Source organism: Chiloscyllium punctatum, chromosome 49, assembly GCF_047496795.1.
Source record: "Chiloscyllium punctatum isolate Juve2018m chromosome 49, sChiPun1.3, whole genome shotgun sequence".
Taxonomy (NCBI): Eukaryota; Metazoa; Chordata; class Chondrichthyes; order Orectolobiformes; family Hemiscylliidae; genus Chiloscyllium; species Chiloscyllium punctatum.
The window spans coordinates 61,904,690-61,927,128 of NC_092787.1; positions in this window are offsets into that span (position 1 = coordinate 61,904,690).

Consider the following 22,439-nt stretch of genomic DNA (forward strand, 5'->3'; position numbering starts at 1 on the left):
AACAACAGCAGTTTAAAAGGGAGAAGGACAGACAAAGGAAGCACATGGTGAGAACAGTGCAGGAGAGAGAGAGAGAAAACAAACGAACCTATCTACCTACCTACCTACCTGCACAGTTACCGTTTTTGCTGTTTGAATTCGTGTATCGCTGGACGTCAGAGTGCATCTGGGAATATTAACAAACAGTGAAATTCACAACTAATCTTGGAGGAACTATTGGGCGAAGTTCACAGCACAGAATCAGATAAGTTAATTGTTGTTTTAAGTCTGTCCAATAGAAAGGCTGCAGTAGTGAGTAGAGTGGATTCTTTCTTGATTATATATTTTTGGAGATAAGTCTCTTGATTAAACTTAAAATATAAGCCATAGTTATTAATTTAACCTTGGGCAGTGTTTGTAGAGGAGTAAGGCAGTATTATTTTCTGGGTCTGTAGATTGTGAAGGAGCAAAAATGGCCTTTGCAATGAAATGTACTTCTTGTCAGATGTGGGAGTTTAAAGAGAGTTTAAGGGTTACTGCGGATTATATCTGCCATAAATGCTGTTGGATGCAATTCTTATCAGATCGAGTGGATCGGTTAGAGAGACAAATAGAAGCGATGAGGAATTTGCAACAGCTACAGTATGTGATGGATGGCAGTTATAGAAAGGGGGGAAAGTCTCAGATACAGTCACATAGATGGGTTAACTCCAGGAAGGGTAAGAGAGGTTGGCAGCTAGAGCAGGAGTCTTTTGTGGATATACCCATTTCAAACAGGTATGCTGTTTTGGAAAATGTAGGGTGTGATGGATTCTCAGGGGAACATAGCACAAACAGCCAAGTTTCTGGTATTGAGACTGGCTCTAATGCAACGAGGGGTACATCAGCTTCCAAGAGATCAATTGTGTTAGGGAATTCTGTAGTCCGAGGTACAGACAGAAAAAGCAGAATGGTGTGTTGTTTCCCTGGTGCCAGGATCAAGATGTCTCTGAGAGGGTGCAGAATGTTCTCACGGGGGAGAGGGGCCAGGAGGAGGTCATTGTCCACATTGGAACCAACGACATTGGAAGGGAAAAGGTTGAGACTCTGAAGGGATATTACAGAGAGTTAGGTAGAAATTTTAAAAGGAGGTCCTCAACGGTAGTAATATCTGGATTACTCCCAGTGCTACGAGCTAGTGAGGGCAGGAATAGGAGGATAGGGCAGATGAATGCATGGCTGAGGAGCTGGTGTATGGGAGAAGGATTCACATTTTTGGATCATTGGAATCTCTTTTGGGGTAGAAGTGACCTGCACAAGAAGGACGGATTGCACCTAAATTGGAAGGGGACTAATATACTGGCAGGGAAATTTGCTGGAACTGCTCATGAGGATTTAAACTAGTAAGGGGGGGGGGGTTGGGACCCAGGGTGATAGTGAGGAAAGAGATCAATCTGAGACGGGTACAGCTGAGAACAGAAGTGAGTCAAACAGTCAAGGTAGGACTAATAAATTAAACTGCATTTACTTCAATGCAAGGGGCCTAACAGGGAAGGCAGATGAACTCAGGGCATGGTTAGGAACATGGGACTGGGATATCATAGCAATTACGGAAACATGGCTCAGGAATGGGCAGGACTGGCAGATGAATGTTCCAGGATACAAATGCTACAGGAAGGATAGAAAGGGAGGCAAAGAGAGGAGGGGGAGTGGCATTTTTGATAAGAGATAGCATTACAGCTGTGCTGAGGGAGGATATTCCTGGAAATACATCCAGGGAAGTTATTTGGGTGGAACTGAGAAATAAGAAAGGGATGATCACCTTATTGGGATTGTATTATAGACCCCCCCAATAGTCAGAGGGAAATTGAGAAACAAACTTGTAAGGAGATCTCAGCTATCTGTAAGAATAATAGGGTAGTTATAGTAGGGAATTTTAACTTTCCAAACATCAACTGGGACTGCCACAGTATTAAAGGTTTAGACGGAGAGGAAATTGTTAAGTGTGTACAAGACAATTTTCTGATTCAGTATGTGGATGTACCTACTAGAGAAGGTGCAAAACTTGACCTACTCTTGGGAAATAAGGCAGGGCAGGTGACTGAGGTATCAGTGGGGGAGCACTTTGGGGTCAGTGACCATAATTCTACTCGTTTTAAAATAGTGATGGAAAAGGATAGACCAGATCTAAAAGTTGAAGTTCTAAATTGGACAAAGGCCAATTTTGACGGTATTAGGCAAGAATTTTTGAAAACTGATTGGAGGCAGATGTTCGCAGGTAAAGGGACAGCTGGAAAATGGGAAGCCTTCAGAAATGAGATAACAAGAGTCCAGAGAAAGTATATTCCTGTCAGGGTGAAAGGAAAGGCAGGTAGGTATAGGGAATGCTGGATGACTAAAGAAATTGAGGGTTTGGTTAAGAAAAAGAAGGAAGCATATGTCAGGTATAGACAGGATAGATTGAGTGAATCCTTAGAAGAGTATAAAGAAAGTAGGAGTATACTTAAGAGGGAAATCAGGAGGGCAAAACGGGGACATGAGATAGCTTTGGCAAATAGAATTAAGGAGAATCCAAAAAGGGTTTTACAAATATATTAAGGACAAAAGGGTAACTAGGGAGAGAATAGGGCCCCTCAAAGATCAGCAAGGCGGCCTTTGTGTGGAGCCACAGAAAATGGGGGAGATACTAAATGAGTATTTTGCATCAGTATTTACTGTGGAAAAGGATATGGAAGATATAAACTGTAGGGAAATAGATGGTGACATCTTGCAAAATGTCCAGGTTACAGAGGAGGAAGTGCTGGGTGTCTTGAAACGGGTAAAGGTGGATTATTCCACTGGACCTGATCAGGTGTACCCGAGAACTCTGTGGGAAGCTAGAGAAGTGATTGCTGGGTCTCTTGCTGAGATATTTGCATCATCGATAGTCACAGGTGAGGTGCCGGAAGACTGGAAGGTTGGCAAACATGGTGCCACTGTTTAAGAAAGGTGGTAAGGACAAGCTAGGGAACTATAGACCAGTGAGCCTGACCTCGGTGGTGGGCAAGTTGTTGGAGGGAAACCTGAGGGACAGGATGTTCATGTATTTGGAAAGGCAAAGACTGATTCAGGACAGTCAACATGGCTTTGTGTGTGGGAAATCATGTCTCACAAACTTGATTGAGTTTTTTGATGAAGTAACAAAGAAGGTTGATAAGGGCAGAGCGGTTAATGTGATCTATATGGACTTCAGTAAGGCGTTCGACAAGGTTCCCATGGGAGACTGATTAGCAAGGTTAGATCTCATGGAATACAGTGAAAACTAGCCATTTGGATATACAGCTGGCTCAAAGGTAGAATACAGAGGGAGGTGGTAGAGGGTTGTTTTTCAGACTGGAGGCCTGTGACCAGTGGAGTGCCACAAGGATCAGTGCTGGGTCCTCTACTTTTTGTCATTTACATAAATGATTTGGATGCGAGCATAAGAGGTACAGTTAGTAAGTTTGCAAATGACATCAAAATTGGAGGTGTAATGGACAGCGAAGAGGGTTACCTCTGATTACAACAGGATCTTGACCAGATGGGCCAATGGGCTGAGAAGTGGCAGATGGAGTTTAATTCAGATAAATGCGAGGTGCTGCATTTTGGGAAAGCAAATCTTAGCAGGACTTATACACTTAATGGTAAGGTCCTAGGGTGTATTGCTGAACAAAGAGACCTTGGAGTGCAGGTTCATAGCTCCTTGAAAGTGGAGTCGCAGGTAGATAGGATAGTGAAAAAGGCGTTTGGGCATGCTTTCCTTTATTGGTCAGAGTATTGAGTACAGGAGTTGGGAGGTCATGTTGCGGCTGTACAGGACATTGGTTAGGCCGCTGTTGGAATATTGTGTGCAATTCTGGTCTCCTTCCTATCGGAAAGATGTTGTGAAACTTGAAAGGGTTCAGAAACAATTTACAAGGATGTTGCCAGGGTTGGAGGATCTGAGCTATAGGGAGAGGCTGAACAGGCTGGGGCTGTATTCCCTGGAGCGTTGGAGGCTGAGGGGTGACTTAATAGAAGTTTATAAAATTATGAGGGGCATGGATATGGTAACATAGGATAAATAGGCAAAGTCTTTTCCCTGGGGTCAGGGAGTCCAGAACTAGAGGTCATAGGTTTAGGGTGAGAGGAGAAAGATATAAAAGAGACCTAAGGGGCAACTTTTTCACGTAGAGAGTGGTACGTGTATGGAATGAGCTGCCAGAGGAAGTGGTGGAGGCTGGTACAATTGCAACATTTAAGAAGCATTTGGATAGGTATATGAATAGGAAGGGTTTGGAGGGATATGGGCTGGGTGCTGGCAGGTGGGACTAGATTGGGTTGGGATATCTGGTCGGCATGGACAGGTTGGAACGAAGGGTCTGTTTCCATGCTGTACATCTCTATGACTCTATACCAACAAAACTAATAAGTGGCTCAATGTAGTTTTTTTTTCTAAGCAAAAACAGAAGTTGCTTTAAAAGCTCAATAGGTCTAGCAGCATCTGTGAAGAGAAATCAAAGTTAATGTTTCAGTTCCGATGATCCTTCCTCAGAAATCACCAATCTTTAACTCTGATTTTGGGCGGCACGGTGGCACAGTGGTGCACTGCTGCCTCACAGCGCCAGAGACCTGGGTTCAATTCCCGCCTCAGGCGACTGACTGTGTGGAGTTTGCACATTCTTCCCGTGTCTGTGTGGGTTTCCTCCGGGTGCTCCGGTTTCCTCCCACAGTCCAAAAATGTGCAGGTCAGGTGAATTGGCCATCCTAAATTGTCCATAGTGTAGGTAAGGGGTAGACGTAGGGGTATGGGTGGGTTGCGCTTCGGCGGGGCAGTGTGGACTTGTTGTGCTGAAGGGCCTGTTTCCACACTGTAAGTAATCTAATCTAATCTAAAATTCTGCCAGATCTGCTGAGCTTTTCCAGCAACTTCCGCTTTTGTTTCTGACTTTCAGCATCCGCAGTTCTTTCGATTTTTATTTAGTTTTTTTTAAACATTATTTTCCATGATGTAAAATCAACTCACTTTGCTGGTTCAGAAAATCTTCTTTACGATTCCTTTCTTTTTGTGATTTGGAAATGCCAGTGTTGGACTGGGGTGCACAAAGTTAAAAATCACACAACAACAGGTTATAGTCCAACAGGTTTAATTGGAAGCACTAGCTTTCGGAGCGACGCTCCTTCAACCAGCTGATGAAGGAGCAGCGCTCCGAAAGCTAACGCTTCCAATTAATCCTGTTGGACTGTAACCTGGTGTTGTGTGATTTTTATCTTTTTGTGAAAATCCCATTTCCAGCTCAATTAACCAACAGCATTAAATGTCTTCTCTTAAATACATCAATTGATATATTTTAACACAAAGAAAAAAGAGAAACATTTATGTTCCTTTATAATCCCAATTGCATGGGTTCATTTTTTGTGTTAGCGATTTTAAAATTATTTCAAGGGCAGAAATTTGCACTGTTATCTCTCCAGAAAAGCACCATAATTTCAGATCCAATCGTATCTAGTTTCCCAAAGTTTTTCAATTTTCTTTTGCATCACATATTGAGCATCAGTCTGAGAAGTGGGCATCATTGTGAGGCTAAGTGTATAAAATTTCTCTCTGTCCAAGTTTCACTTAAAAGGATGCACTTTCACTCCTTCATTCCTCGGCGTATTTCATGATATTAAAAGTTTTGTCAAGGATAGGATAGTTCAGCTGAGCTGTTTTAAAATACGTGATGCTGTGAGTTTTGTTGTCATTTCTTGCAGCCTTTTTCTGAGAATTTCATGAGGTAACAAGAATACTATAGATAACATGAACATGGTATTGTGCAAATGATGTATCTAAATGCGCACTTCCGCTTTACAGTGCTAAGTACAGTAAATTGACAATACCAAATTATTTAGAAATGTTGATTAATTTAAAAAGCCAAGACTTCATAGAATCCCTACAGTGCAGAAAACCTTTCACCACATCGAGTCTGCACTGATCCTCCAAAGAGCATCCTAAACAACCCCAATCCCTACATTTCCCTTGGCTAATCCATTTAACCTGCACACCTCTGGACACTACAGGGCAATTTAGAATGGCCAATCCACCCAACCTGCACATCTTTGAACTGTGAGTGCCCAGCCATGGAGAGGACATGCAAACTCCATAGAGACAGTCACCCAAGTGTGGATTTGAACCCAGGTCTACTGGCGCTGTGTGGCAGCAGTGCTAATCACCATGTCACCCATCCAGAACGAATGACTCCATTACATTCTGCATGATTCGGCATTTCAAAGCCTTGAAGCTGTCACAGATCAGAAAATTTTCAATCCATAATGCTTTTGATCTTGAAATGCAGAATTTATTGTATGGAGCTATTTTTCACTCAGCGTCACCAACAATTTGTTTGTGAGGGTTGCCCAGCATTTTTGTTGCGTGAAATCTTACAGAGGTCTGTCCAATGTGGGCTATACAAAGTATTGTGTTTAGGTAAAACAAACAAGGACAGGACTAATAAAGTTAATGGTAGGGCCCTGGATAGTGATGTTGAACAAAGACACCTAAGGGATCAGGTACATAGATCCTTGAAAATTGAGTCATAGGCGGACAGATGGTTAAGAAGGCATTTAGCGTGCTTGCCTTCATTGGTCAGACCGTTGATTATAGGAGTAGGGATGTCATGTTGAGGTTGTACAGGAAGTTGTACATTGAGGCCACTTTTGGAGTACTGTGTACAGTTCTGGTTGACCTACCAGGATGTTGCTGGGACTGGAGGTTTGAGGTATAAGAGAGGCTGGATATGCTGAGATTTCTTTTTCACTGGACTGTAGGAAGTTGAGGGGTGACCTCTTAGAAGTTTATAAAATCATATGGCGTAGAAATTTGGAGAATAGCAAAAGTCTTTTCCCTAGGATGTGGGAGTTCAAAACTAGAAAGCATATTTTTAAGTTGAGAGGAGAAACATTTAAAACATTTAAACATTTGAGGGGCAGTGTTTTCCCACAGAGGGTGGTGTGTATATGGATTGAAATGCCAAAGGAAGTGGTAGATGCAAGTACAGTTACAGCACTGGGATAGGTACATGAATAGGGGAGGTTTAGATGGAAATGGGCCAAATACAGGCAGGTGGAACTAGTTTAGTTTGGGAAACTTGGTTGGCACGGACAATTTGGACTGAAGGGTCTGTTTCTGTACTGTATGAATCTATGACTCATTGCCTCTTCTGATGACATTTCTCTCCACACATGAAGTTTCCCTGAAACTCTTCAGCTTTCCTGTGTGTATATAGGATCTTGCTTTCAATTCCACCTTCAGTCTTTTTTTTGGTCTTAAAAAAACACTTTTTATTTGAAAGTTAACAATGTCCATGGTACAATGAGGTTCTGCCCCATTGTCGTGACAACATATTTGGGAAATTTATCTAAAACAGCTTTTATTTAACAAACAATAAATTTTTAAAAAATGTTTACAATTCCATAAAAGATTGTAAAACAATTATGTGATAAGATTACACGTTTTATGTTGTTCAAAGAGTAAACAAACTAAAAACATTACTAATTAAACATTATTGTCTTGGACTGCATATTCTTCAAAGTACTGAACAGAAATTTTAGCACATTCTAATAAACCCACTGTCAGGAATACACTGCACATTCCTTTAATTGGACATTCAGTTCTCCCAGAATAAATCCAAAATGTTTCTTAGCCATGAAGAATTTACTTCAGATCTTTTCCTTTCTCAGTCTGGAAACTTCTAATTTTATAACTGTCTTTCACTATGTGAATTTCCCTGGAGACCTCTCCCTTGGACTGAAAGCTAGACAAATTTTCCAGTTCTAATGATAGGTCATTGGTTTGAGATTTTAGCTCTGTTTGTCTGCACAGAAGTTGCCTGGTCCATTGAGGATTTCAGGCAATTTTTGACATTATTTCAGTTTTCCAACATCCACAGTATTTTGTATTCATGATGTATTTTTTTTATCTTGTTCTAATATAAATCCTCCTGCCTTCTATATAATTGTTCAGAGCAGTCAAGAGGGAACTGCAAACAGTCACTGTTTACTGGTGGAGACCACTGTTTTTGAAGGTTAATTAATGACATGATGTGACTGATACCTGGGGAAATTGAGTGTTTGTGCATCTTTCCTGGAAATTTTAACACACTGATCGCGGGCAATGGGAATTGACAATTTAGCCAAGCTTTATCAATCTGGCAAGAATGCATCCATCTACCCTCCTCTCTTAGGAGACTAATGTATTCATTGTTATCAGTTTTCAGTTTACCATTTTAAATTGTTTTCTTTAAAATTTCTTAAGCCAATCTGAAGCTGAACTCCAGGAGATGACGTTTAATGTGCAATAGATGGTAAGCATGGTGGCTCAGTAGTTAGCACAGCACCAGGGACCTGGGTTTGATTCCAACCTCAGGTAACTGCCTGTGTAGAGTTTGCACATTCTCCCTGCGTCTGCATGGGTTTCTTCTGGGTGCTCCAGTTTTCTGCCACAGTCCAAATTTGAGCAAGTTAGGTGGATTGATGTAGTGGTAGGTTTAAAGAAATGGTGTCTTCAAAGGGTTAATTGTTAACAGTTAATTGGACATAACAATAGCAATTAAAATAAAGTGGAAAAGTGCCAGAACTGAAAATGTGTTGCTGGAAAAGCACAACAGGTCAGGCAGCATCCAAGGAACAGAAGAATCAACGTTTCGGGCATCAGCAATGCAAAAACAAGAGCTTATGCACGAAATGTCAACTCGTCCGCTCCTTAGATGCTGCCTAACCTGCTGTGCTTTTCCAGCACCTTTTCAACTCTGACTCTCCAGCATCTACTGTCCTCACTTTCTGCAATGCAAAAACAGCCCATTTTGACATGAAAAGTAATCATGTACGAACTTATCAGTGGGAACTGCCTTGAACAGATGTTACACAGGGTCACCTCGATATGCTGGTTCAGCACAACAGGATTCCGGGAAAGTACTGAAATTATACAGAATGGTGATACAGCATGTAATCTTATATTCAGAGTAGTATTAATATTATTAATGACTTGGAAGAGGGAGTCGAAGGGTGGGTCAGTAAATTTGCAGATGATACAAAGATAGGTGGAGTTGTGGACAGTGAGGAGGGCTGTTGTCGGCTGCAGAAGGACTTAGATATGATGCAGAGCTGGGCTGAGGAGTGGCAGATGGAGTTCAACCCTGCCAAGTGTGAGGTTGTCCATTTTGGAAGAACAAATAAGAATGCGAAGTACAGGGTTAATGGTAGGGTTCTTGGTCAGGTGGAGGAACAGAGGGATCTTGGGGTCTATGTACATAGATCTTTGAAGGTTGCCACTCAGGTGGATAGAGTTTGTAAGAAGGCCTATGGAGTATTATCGTTCATTAGCAGAGGGATTGAATTCAAGAGTCGTGAAGTGATGTTGCAGCTGTACAGGACTTTGGTTAGGCCACATTTGGAGTACTGTGTGCAGTTCTGGTCACCTCACTTTAGGAAAGATGTGGAAGCTTTGGAGAGGGTGCAGAGAAGATTTACCAGGATGTTGCCTGGAATGGAGAGTAGGTCGTACGAGGATAGGTTGAGAGTTCTCGGCCTTTTCTCGTTGGAACGGCGAAGGATGAGGGGTGACTTGATAGAGGTTTATAAGATGATCAGAGGAATAGATAGAGTAGACAGTCAGAAACTTTTTCCCCGGGTACAACAGAGTGTTACAAGGGGACATAAATTTAAGGTGAAGGGTGGAAGGTATAGGGGAGATGTCAGGGGTGGGTTCTTTACCCAGAGAGTGGTGGGGGCATGGAATGCGCTGCCCGTGGGAGTGGTAGAGTCAGAATCATTGGCGACCTTTAAGCGGCATTTGGATAGGTACATGGATGGGTGCTTAATCTAGGATAGAAGTTCGGCACAACATCGTGGGCCGAAGGGCCTGTTCTGTGCTGTATTGTTCTATGTTCTATGTTCTATGTTCTAATATCAAGAACTTTGCCCTATTCAGGGGACTTCACGTGGACAGGGATTGCAAATAGTGCCAGGAACCCCAGGTTCTCTAGACCAGCCAATGTAAAGCGGGGTCCCCAATGGGCAGGAGGCACTTTTTTAACATGTCCAAAATAGTTTCATCACTCATTAGTTTGCTTGTGTTTCTAATATATCTAAAGTAGATTACTGCTTAATGTATATTTATGCTTATATATACATATTTACTGCTGAATGTACAGAAATATATTTATCTCAATATATTATTTTACGAGTTAATATATTCAGCACCAATTAATATATATATTACCAGCAAAAAAGTTGTTAATCAGTATCACTTAACTGGTAGGGTATTTTGTTGCACCCAACTGAACTCACTATTGCACTATAGCAACTGGCCATGCTAAATTGTCCTGTAGTGTCCAAAGATGTGGAGGCTAGGTGGGTAATGGTAAATGTGGGGTTATGGGGATAAAGGTAGGGTCTGGCTGGGATGTTGTTCAGAGGGTCAGTGCAGATTCGATAGGCCAAATAGCCTCTTTAGGAAATATAGGGATTCAATGATTCTAACAGACAATTCCAGGTACAGATAGTGAAATATTTATTACAGAACTGCAAGGAAATCTGACTATATCTCTGGAAAAGTCATGGTGTTTAAATTCATTGCTTTGTGTTCAGACACATACACTTACAAATGCCCTAAAGTTGAATTTGAACTTGACTTTCAGAGACCTGTTCCTGTGGGTGGATTGGTGATAATACTGAAAGCATCATGCCCAACTCAAAGAGTTCACAAACAACACTACCCACGAATGATATTTAATGAACGACTGATATTAGGTACAAACATAGAGAATGCTGGAGAAACTCAGCAGGCCTGGCAGCATGTTGTGAGAGAGAAACAGAGTTTACGTTTTGAGTGGGAAATTACTCTTCTTCTGCCGTTCTCAAAATTCTGAAGAACAGTCATACCAAACTCGAAATGTTAACTCTGTTTTTCTCCAGCATCCTCTGTGCGTGTTTCAGATTTCCAGCCTCCGCTGTGTTTTGCTTTTAACTGATAAGTGTTGCACAAAAACAAAACTACTTGCGTGCTTTGTACTTGCAGCATATCACACAATAATAGTCACTTCCAGACTTAGATCAGAAAAGTTTTCAATTATCTTTCTCTGTTCATTGTTTGGAGATTAATTTTGAGATTTGTAGGGAGCTATTTTGGTGTAAGAGTGAAAACAGGTGGTAAATGGGTGATGCATAAATAAAACTAATCTGTTTGAAAGGCTGGATTTAGCATGCAGTTTTACACCTAATTGCTGATGAACATAATTTGCTAAAAGTACTGTAACAGAAACCTGAGGGTGCTTATGCTGAAGTGGTAGTGTTTTACCTCTGAGCCAGGAGGGCCAGGTTCAAGTTCCACCCACTCCAGAGCCACATCTGAGCAGGCTTATGAGAAAAATGTCGAAAAGGGAAACCTGTAGGTTTAGTACATGTGCTAACAGCATTGTGGATATACTCACACCACAGGGACTACAGCAGTTCAAGAAAGCTGCTCATCACCATATTTTCAAGGGCAGCTAAGGGGAGATGCTAGTGTTGTACTAATGACACTGAACTCGCAACCCAGAGGCCTAGCCTAAGGCTCTGGGAACTTGTGTTCAAATTTCAGCAGGGCAGCTGGTGGAATTTAAATTTAATGATTTAATCTGGATTTTAAGACTAGTCTGTGTAATTTTGTCCCCATCAACTAACATTAAATGTTGCAAGAAAAACCCATCTCATTGATTAATGTCCTTTGGGGAAAGAACCTGCCATCCTTCCCCAGTATGGTCTCTATGTGACTCCAGACCCACAGCAATGCAGTTGACTTTGGAACCATCAGCATACCATTTCGTTCAAGGGCACTTAGGGACAGGCAAATAATGCTGGAGTTCACAGCAATATACACATCCCAAGAACAAATCTTTTAAAAGTGCTGATTAGGAGCAATTTTCTTGGTAATGAATAAGTCACTCTGTCTGCCCTCATGTCCTGTTCTCACTTCTTCTCCAGTCTGAGGGAGACTCCAAGTAGGATATTCATGGATTAAACATTCCACTTCTCCTGGTGACTCCCGTAAAGTAGAGCAGCACATTTTTCACTAATATATATAGTGTTAGTGAATTTTTGATAAAGCATCCCAAAAAGCTGTCTCGGATGTTTCAAATGTTTAAACTCCCAGAAGCAGGTAAATGGGAAATGATGATAAACCTTTAAGAATTGTTCACAATCCTCAAAAAAGAATACCCTTTTCCTGTTCAACTGGTTGCTATTAGGAATATGCATGAAGCCAAATACTCATCTCAAAATGCTGTGTGGCCTCTGTTCCTGACAAGACCTCCCCACATTTAACAAGGTGCCAAACAAGAATGGTGAACACAAGTGAAACAAACATTGCCGATCAACACCCAACTGCTTTTCAGAGGTAGGGACACAACCCCTGCACCACAAGAGGGACTTGACTCAGTCTTTTTTTTAAACCTATTTTTCTGACTAACCTGGTCAGAGATTTATTACACACCTCTGGTGCAGATGGAACTTGAGCCCAGGTCTCCCCATGCAGGGGTAGGGTCACTACCACTATGCCACAAGAGGGTCCCAGTCAATTCTTTTGTTTTACTTAACCTATTTTTCTAATCAACCTGTTCAGAGATGGTATTGTACACCTCAACTTAGGTCTTTTTTTTCCCTCAAATTGCCATGGTGTTTTTTGTAAGAAAGAAAAACGTAGACACTGTTGCAAATAGACTTTATACTTTTTTTCTCTCCACTGAAAAAACACCCATGTGGCCAATTGAATATTTACAAGCAAAGCCTGTTAAGGGCATTGCTAACAATCAACACCCACCTTGACTACTGATACTAATGAGGCTCATTAGTGTCCCTCAACATCGCTACAGCATGGCTTTCCAGGTCAAATATTCTTAATTGCAGATCAGTTAAAAGCTATTGCCATCAGTAATTAACTTAATGAAGTACCCAATGCAATCACAGATCGCTTTAAGAATGTGCTGAAAATTAAGCAAACATTGGTCCAAAATAAGATGTCCTCCAAAAATCTGTGATCAACTATAGCAATGTTGAATTTGTGGTTTTGACTGTGGAAGAAAAGTTTGAAATACTTATGAAGTCCAGACCCTGTCAAGCCAGAAAAAAGTGATCAATGTGTTGGGGATGCAATCAGATCTAGCTAAATTTGAAAAATAACAGATCTAATTTTGGAACAGCAAAAGATTTACATAATTTTGGGCTATGTATTTCAATCCATTGGTGGCTTGAGGTGAGAGTATATTACTTGCCATTAATCCTCCTTTTTAGATATTTTCTAATCATTCTGTTCAGAGATATTATTACACCTCTCTAGAGCAGGTGGATTATTAAACCCAGTCCTTCTGGTCCTGGGGGTAGGAATACTTTGCTAATACTAAAGCTCTGTCTAATTATCAGGGTAGAGGATAGACAGTAAATCTAAACAAAATGGGGTGCTTTTCTGACATACATGAGGTAATTGAGTGCATGAAAGCAATAGGCACAAGCTACATTGACTAGTTAGGAATAATTACTTATGATTATTAGGAAATAATCAGAATCCCATCAGGATCTTGTGCAAGAATGCCTGATTCTCTGCATAAAGACTGGATAAAATCATCTGATTTGATGGTGCTTCAGTAACTTAAATATTAACATTTTTAAAACCTTATGCCTGGATAACAATTTGCAGGCAAACCAGCATCTCAATCCATGCTCACCAAACCCTGCATTCTTGAATTGCTGCAGACCTTCAGATGAAGGTACACCTGAAGTGCTGTTGGGTAAGGAGCTCCAGGATTTTGACTGAGTGACAGTGAAGGAACAGTGATAGAGCTCCAAGTCAAGAATGTGTGTGTTGCTTGGAGGAAAATTTGGCATTCACGATGTCCCCATGCATTTCCTGCCCTTGCGATTCTAGGTGAGCCTTGTCCAACAATGTGACCTGCCGAGGGGTCTTGTGTTTCCCACAAGGTCATTCGTCAAAATGTGTAACTGGAAGAATGTATAATGGTGCTGCTCCTCCAATCAGCCAGCCATCTCCCATAGCTGTCATTAGGCTCAAAAATAAGTAAATGTAGGAGAAAAACCCTGTTGTTCGCTGTTCCTCCAAATGATGACACATCAGTGGTTTCACAGCCTTGGGCCTGGAGCTGTGGTGATGCATCTACAGAGTAGGGACTGGAAAGCCTGCAGAAGTCAGTTGTTTGGGGAGGAGGGTAAAGAGAAGCAAAGGGCTGTCGAGAAGGGTTGGGAATGAGAATCGAATGGGCCATTGTGATAGCTGGGGAGGGTGGGGGCGAGGTCAGGATCAGAGGGAGGGGTAGGCCAAGTTTCAGGGTGAATGACTCAGACTAAGCCAGATGGCATAACTGCATTTGCCCACTTCCACCTCCTCACCCTTGTCACAAAACCTTTTCACAAAAAAGACTTGGAGGGGAATCCACTTTTGGCTCACACCTACAGCTGATTTCTGCTGAGCTCAGCTCACAGCCTACACCACCAAAGGCAAAGAAAGGTTAATGTTAATTAAGTTCAACTCCTCATCTCAACCCTGGTCCCCACCCTTTTCAACCAATGTCTCTCTGTCTCCCGATCTCCTTCTTAACCAAAAAGGCACAAAGAAAGTTATTAGTTAGCTCTGCTGCTTGGTATGTTTTAATGGTTAATTTCATTAACTACTTATTTAAATAATAACATTGATGTCATAGCATTCAAGGCTATGGGCTTAGTGCAGGTATGGGTAATGGTTTAATATTTGGCAGGACAGAATCGATGACCTGAAGGCCCTCTTCTGTATGGTATAAAAGGAGAACAAAAACTTAAATATTATGAATGTATTGCTTTGAAATTGTTCCTCTTTTTAAAATTTATATTTCCTATTGTGGATATCTTTCTGAACTTTGCACAATGGTCCCTTTGTCAGTTTTTCATAGCCCATCAGTTTTAGACTTTGACTGCCATGCAGACTGTTGTTTGGAGTAAGCCTCTTGATTAGTAAGTAATATTTGGAATTTAAGTAATGAAGTAAGGTTTATTAATTTATTTATTTTTTAATCCAGCAATCACTAGTTTTTTGAGGTGATATGCTTCTTCATGTGAGATGTGGGAAATTGGGGACAGTTTGTACATACCTGACAACTACATCTGCAAGAAGTATGTCCACCAACAGTTCCTGCCAGACCTCATGGATGGCTGGAGCAGCAGTTGGACCTACATAGGAGCATCCAGTTAGTGCAAAGTATCATTTCAGGGTCACGGCTATACCCAAGATTGATGCAGATAAATGGGTGACTGCCTGGAGTCAATGCAGAGACTACTGCAGCTATCCCACTTTCAAACAAGTTACCATTTTGGATTCTGTTGGGGTGGCGGTGTCAATGGTCAATCAGCCAAAATGGTGGCCACACAGCTGGCTCTGTTGGACAGCAGGGAGGGTCAAAGAGCAGATGAACGGTGGTAGTTGGCAACTCTATAGTCATGGCTCAGAAAAGCATTTCTGTTCCTGCAAGTAAGACTTCAGGATGGTATAGGTAGTAGTTGCTTCCCTGATGCCAGGGTCAAATATGTATTATGCACTTTGGTAGGGGGAATGGAGGCATAGACTATTTTGTATATAGGAAAAGTTTTAAAAATCTGAAGCACAAAGAGACTTGTGAGTCCTAATTCAGGATTTTTTTAAGGTTAACACATAGGTTCAGTTGGCAGTTAGGTAGGCAAATGTAATGTTAACATTCATTTCAAGAGAGCTAGAATACAAGAACAGAGAATTACTGCTGAAGCTGTATAAAGCTCTGGTCAGTTTTGGCCCTCTATCTAAGGAAAGATGCCCTGTCCTTGGAGGGAGTCCAGAGGAGATTTACAAGCAAGATCCCAGGGATGACGAGCATATCAAAAGTGGTTGATAGGGCTGTACTGGATCGAGTTTAGAAGGATGAGAGGGAATGTGATTGAATGTACAGAATACTAAGAGATCTGGGTAGAGTGGACATGGAGAAGACAGTAGGAGAGATCAGGATCCAAGGGTACAGACACCAAGTGAAGGATCAAATCTTTAGACCTTAGATGGGGAGGAATTTCTTCAGTCAGAGGGCGGTGAATCAGTGGATCTCATTGCTGCAGAAGGCTGTGGAGGCCAAGTCCTTGAGTGTATTTAAGACAGAGATAATTAAGTTCTTGATTGGGGAGGGGATTAAGGGTTATGGGGAGAAGGCAGGAGAATGGGGTTGAGAAAAATATCAGCTATGTGTGTGAGGCAGAGCAGGCCTGATGGACTAAATGGCCTCAATCTGCTCCTATACCTTATGGTCTCAGAGTAGGCGTAGGACATTCTGATAGGGGAGAGTGAACAACTCTCTGAACACAGAGAGTGTTTTAGAACTAACGACAGAGCCATGAAAGGTGATGAGGTCCGACACAAGGAATTTAGGGAGTTAGGCAGAAAGTTATAATGTAAGATCTCAAGGATTGTAATCTCGGGAGAACTCCCCATGCCACTGAGGCCAAAAATAGGAAGATAGTCCAGTTGAAAAATGGTGGCTAAAAAAGCTGCTATATGAGGGAGGGATTCAAATATCTGGATCATTGGGATCTTTTCCAGGGTAGATGGGACCTGTACAAAAGGATGGCACAGTGGCTAAGTGGTTAACACAGCACCAGGGACCCAGGTTTGATTCCAGCCTTCGGCAACAGTCTGTGTGGGGTTTGTGCATTCTCCCCGTGTCAGTTTAGGTTTCCTCCCACAGTCCAAAGTTGTTCAGGTTAGGTGAATTGGCTGTGCTAAAATTGCCCATAGTGTTCAGGGAGGTGTAGGTTAGATGCATTAGTCAGGGATAAATATAGGATAATAGGGTCTGGGTGGGTTACTCTTCGGAAGGTTGATGTTGACTTGTTGGGCCGAAGGGCCTGTTTCCATCTTGTAGGGATTCTATGAAAAAGCATGGGTTGTACCTAAACTGGAAGGACATTAATATCCTCGAGGGGATGTTTGCTAGTTCCACTCAGAAGGATTTAAACTACTATGACAGTGGAGGGCAGGAAGTGGAGCAGCATGTGAGGAGAAGGTAGAGGTTAATAAGATGAACAAATAGAGCTTGTTCAATGCACAAGGCAGGACAATAAAAAGTGTGTTGAGTAAGCCAGGAGGGAGAAATAATAAAAAGATGCTGAAGGACAAGATAAAGCCAAAATTTGACTTCTTTATCTAAATGCACGGAGTGTAAAGAGCAAATTAAATGAGCTTCAGGCACAGATTCAAATTGGAAACTGTGATAGAATAGCTGTGATGGAGACATGGCTACAGATAGTCAGAACTGGGAACTAAACATACCAGATTATAAGATTTATAGGAGTGATAGAGAAAATGGCAGAGGGGTGGAGTAGCATTATTGATTGGAAACAGAATCACTTCTCGCTTGTAAGGGAAGGTGTAATGAGGGGAAAGCACCCAGTAGAGACCTTATGGGTGAAACTGAGGAAACGTAACTGAGGAAAACCACAACATTATCTCACATAGACGACCAGGAAGCAGCTCAGAAGTGCTAGACTGAAATTAGGCAAATATATAGCAAAGAAAGAGTAATATGAATGACAGATTGGGAAGGACAGACAAGCACCTGTTAGAAATGTATCTGTGATGATTTCCTATGACCACATGTCTTGGACACAATGAGGGGACAAATAAAATTGAGTCTCATAATGAGTAATGAGCCTGATTTAATTAGTGACCTAGCTGCTCATGAGCATTTGTCAAATAGTGATCATAACATAATTGAGTTTCATGTCATGTTTGGAAGAGATAAGCAAATATCGGATATTAGAATTTCGGACTTAATTAAGGCAAATTTTAGTCGGGTGAGGCAGGGACTGATCAGAGTTAACAGGGAAGCTCTGCTGATAGGTAAATCAGAGTCAAGAAGTGTGCCACTGGGAAAGCACAGCTGGTCAGGCAGCATCCGAGGAGCAGGAGAGTCGATGTTTCGGGCATAAGCTCTTCATCAGCTTATGTTCAAAACATTGACACTCCTGTTCCTGCAGGGCTATGGGGATAATGTAAATGGGTCAGTCTGGATGGGATGCTCTTCAGAGCGTCAGAATAATTTGATGGGCAGAATGGCCTGCTTTCACACTGTACAGATTCTATTATTCTATGAGCTGAGGGCAAATTGCTGACATGGATAGGAAATTAGTTGATTGGCAGGAAACAGAGAGTTGGAAAAATGGATGAGTACTCAAATTGGCAGGACGTGACCAGTGGTATCTCCCAGGGATCTGTGTGGAGTCCTCAAATATTCACAACACTCATTAACAACTTGAATAGTGGCAAAAAAAGACAAATGTCCAAATTTGCTGATGGCACAAAATTGGGCAGTAATGTAGAAAACAGCATAAAATTACAACAGGATATTGATACATTAGCATATGGGCAAAGCTGTGGTAGATGGATTCTAATATAATCAAACATGGGGTTATCTATTTCAGACCAAGAAAGGGCAGATTAGTGTAATTTTAATTTTAAGACACCCTGAACAAAGTGGCTGCCCAACGAGATTTGGTGGTTCAGGTGCTTAACTCTAAATGTCACAAACAGATGCAGAAAATAGTCATAAAGGCTAATGGAATGCTGACCCTCATATCTTAAAGGGCTGGAGTATAATGATGCAGTAATAGAAAATCCTAGTTAAACCGTAAATCTACTGTAAGCAGATCCTTAGGAAGGATGTTTCGGCCCTAGAGAGATTTCATAGCAGGTTTACATAGATAGTAGCTGGATTTTGTAGATTCTTGAACTAGGGAGCATAATCTACGAATTAGGGCTCGACTATTCAGGAGAGATGTCAGAAAACACTTCCACACACAAAGAATAGCGAAGGTTTGGAACTCTCTTCCTCAAGTGACGATTGATGCTAATTCAATTTTTAAATTTAAATCTGAGATAGACAAATTTATATTAAGCAAGAGTATCAAGGGATATGGTTCCAGGACACGCAAATGGAGTTAGTCCACAGATCAGCCATGATCTTATTGAATGGAAGAGCAGACTTAAGGGGCTGAATGGCCTACTTCAATTCTGATGATTTGAGAGAAGAATTGAAATGTGGCAAGCCTGTCCTAGGGTGGGACAAATTATTGGTTTGAAAGATGCTGTCAAAAATTGCTGCAGTCCATCTGTTTATGGTACACACTGGTGCCACTATGCATCAGTGATGGAGGGAAGGGTTAGAGTCATAGAGTCATAGAGATGAACAGCATTGAAACAGACCCTTTGGTCCAACCCGTCCATGCTGACCAGATATCCCAACCCAATCTAGTTCCACCTGCCAGCAGCCGGACCATATCCCTCCAAACCCTTCCTATTCATATACCCATCCAAATGCCTCTTAAATGTTGCAATTGTACCAGCCTCCACCACTTCCTCTGGCAGCTCATTCCATACAAGTACCACCCTCTGCGTGAAAACGTTGCCCCTTAGGTCTCTTTTATATCTTTCTCCTCTCTGGACTCCCTGACCCCAGGGAAAATACTTTGCCTATTTATCCTATCCATGCCCCTCATAATTTTGTAAACCTCTATAAGGTCACCCCTCAGCCTCCAACGCTCCAGGGAAAACAGCCCCAGTCTGTTCAGCCTCTCCCTATAGCTCAAATCCTCCAACCCTGGCAACATCCTTGTAAATCTTTTCTGAATCCTTTCAAGTTTCACAACATCTTTCCGATAGGAAGGAGACCAGAATTGCACACAATATTCCAACAGTGTCCTGTTGGAACCAACCAATGTCCTGTACAGCTGCAACATGACTTCCCAACTCCTGTATCAATACTCTGACCAATAAAGGAAAGCATACCAAACTCCTCCTTCACTATTCTATCTACCTGCAATTCCACTTTCAAGGAGCACTCCAAGGTCTCTTTGTTCAGCAACACTCCCTAGGACCTTACCATTAAGTATATAGGTCCTGCTAAGATTTGCTTTCCCAAAATGCAGCACCTTGCATTTATCTGAATTAAACTCCATCTGCCACTTCTCAATCCATTGGCCCATCCGGTCAAGATCCCGTTGTAATCGGAGGTAACCTTCTTCGCTGTCCACTACACCTCCAATTTTGATGTCATCTGCAAACTTACTAACTGTACCTCTTATGCTCACATCCAAATCATTTATGTAAATGACAAAAAGTAGTGGACCCACCACCGACCCTTGTGGCACTCCACTGGTCACAGGCCTTTGAGCCAGTTCTGTATCTAAATGGCTAGTTTTCCCTGAATTCCATGAGATCTAACCTTGCTAATTAGCCTCCCATGGGGAACCTTTGCAAACACTTTGCTAAAGTCCATATAGATCACATCCACTGCTCTGCACTCATCAATCCTCTTTGTTACTTCTTCAAAAAACTCAAACAAGTTTGTCAGACATGATTTCCCATGCATAAAGCCATGTTGACTACCCCAATCAGTCCTTCCCTTTTCAAATACATGCACATCCTGTCCCTCAGGATTCTCTCCAACAACTTGCCTGCCACCGACGTCCGGCTCACTGGTCTATAGTTCCCTGGCTTGTCCTTACCACCTTTCTTAAACAGTGGCACCACGTTAGCCAACCTCCAGTCTTCTGGCACCTCACCTGTGACTATCGATGATACAAATATCTCAGCAAGAGGCCCAGCAATCACTTCTCTAGCTTCCCACAGAGTTCTTGGGTACACCTGATCAGGTCCTGGGGATTTATCCACCTTTACCCGTTTCAAGATATCCAGCTGTTCCTCCTCTGTAAAATGGACATTGTGCAAGATGTCACCATCTATTTGCCTCCAGTCTATTTCTTCCATGTGCTTTTCCACAGTAAATACTGACGCAAAATACTCATTTAGTATCTTCCCCATTTTCTGCGGCTCCATACAGGCAGACCTGAAACAAAAACAGAAATTGCTGTAGAAACACAGCAGGTCTGGCAGCATCACTGCATCTGTTCTGATGAAGAGTCATTGGACTCGAAACATTAATTCTGCTTTCCTCCCACAGACACTGCCAGACCTGATGAGTTTCACCAGTAATTTCTGATTTTGTTTTGGTACAACTCCTTTATTGGGCTACAAACCAACTTCGGCATGCAGCAATGATACACTCCTAAAGGAGGTCACCTTGCTTCAATGTCATAATAAAGCGAATGGCTGCAATACAATGTTGAACCTGTTTTAGCAAGTAATTAGTGGTCATAATGGACCTTTTGGTCACTCATGAAATTAAAGTAAAACAGATTTGAATGTGAACTTTCACTCACACACACAAATTTTAAATATTCCATCTTGAAACTGAGATCTGAAACTGGCTCGAAGGTAGAAGAAAGAGGTTGGTGGTGGAGGGTTGCTTTTCAGACTGGTGGTCTGCGACCGGTGGTGTGCCACGAGGATTGGTGCTGAGTCCACTGCTTTTTGTCATTTATATAAATAATTTGGATGTGAATATAGGAGGTATAGTTAGTCAGTTTGCAGATGACATTAAAATTACAGGTGTAGTGGACAGCGAAGAAGGTTACCTCAGAGTACTACAGTGTCTTGATCAATGGGCTGAGGAATGGCAGAAGGAGTTTAATTTAGATAAATGTGATGATTTCATTTTGGGCAAGCAAATCTTAGCAGGACTTATGCACTGAATGGTGAGGTCTTAGAGAGTGTTGCTGAACAAAGAGACCTTGGAGTACAGGTTCATAATTCCTTGAAAGTGGAGTCGCAGGTAGATAGGAAAGTGAAGAAGGCATTTGGTATGCTTTCCATCATTAGTCAGAGCATTGAGTATAGGAGTTGGGAGGTCAGGTTGTGGCTGTACAGACATTGGTTAGGCCACTTTTGGAATACCGTATGCCATTATAGAGTCATAGAGATGTCCAGCATGGAAACAGACCCTCAGGATTTTAAGAAACTTAAAAGGGTTCAGAAAAGATTTACAAGGATGTTGCAAGGGTTGCGGGGGGGGGGGTGTGGTGAGCTATTGGGGGAGGCTGAATAGGCAGGGGCTCTTTTCCCTGGAACATCAGAGGCTGAGGGTTGACCTCATAAAGATTGACAAAAACACGAGGGGGATGATTAGGGTAAACAGACAAGGTCTTTTCCCTGGGATGCGGATGTCCAGAACTAGAAGGCATAAATTTAAGGTGAGAGGGGAAAGTTTAAGGTGAGAGGGGAAGGTGGGTAAGCTGCTTTGTCCTGGCTGGTATCTAGTTTCTTGAGTGTTTTGGAGCTGCACCCATCAAGGCAAGTGAAGTGTATTCTATCAGACTCTGGACTTGTGCCTTGTAGATGGTGAACAAGTAATGGGGAGGTGAACAAGCTCGAAGATGATTCAATCATCACAGAATTCCTAGCATCTGATCTGCTCTTGAAGTCCCAATCCAGATTAGTACTTGGTCAATGATGCCGCCACCACCCCCCATCGCCCACCCCCAATCAACCACCCCATCTCCCTCTTGCCCCCACC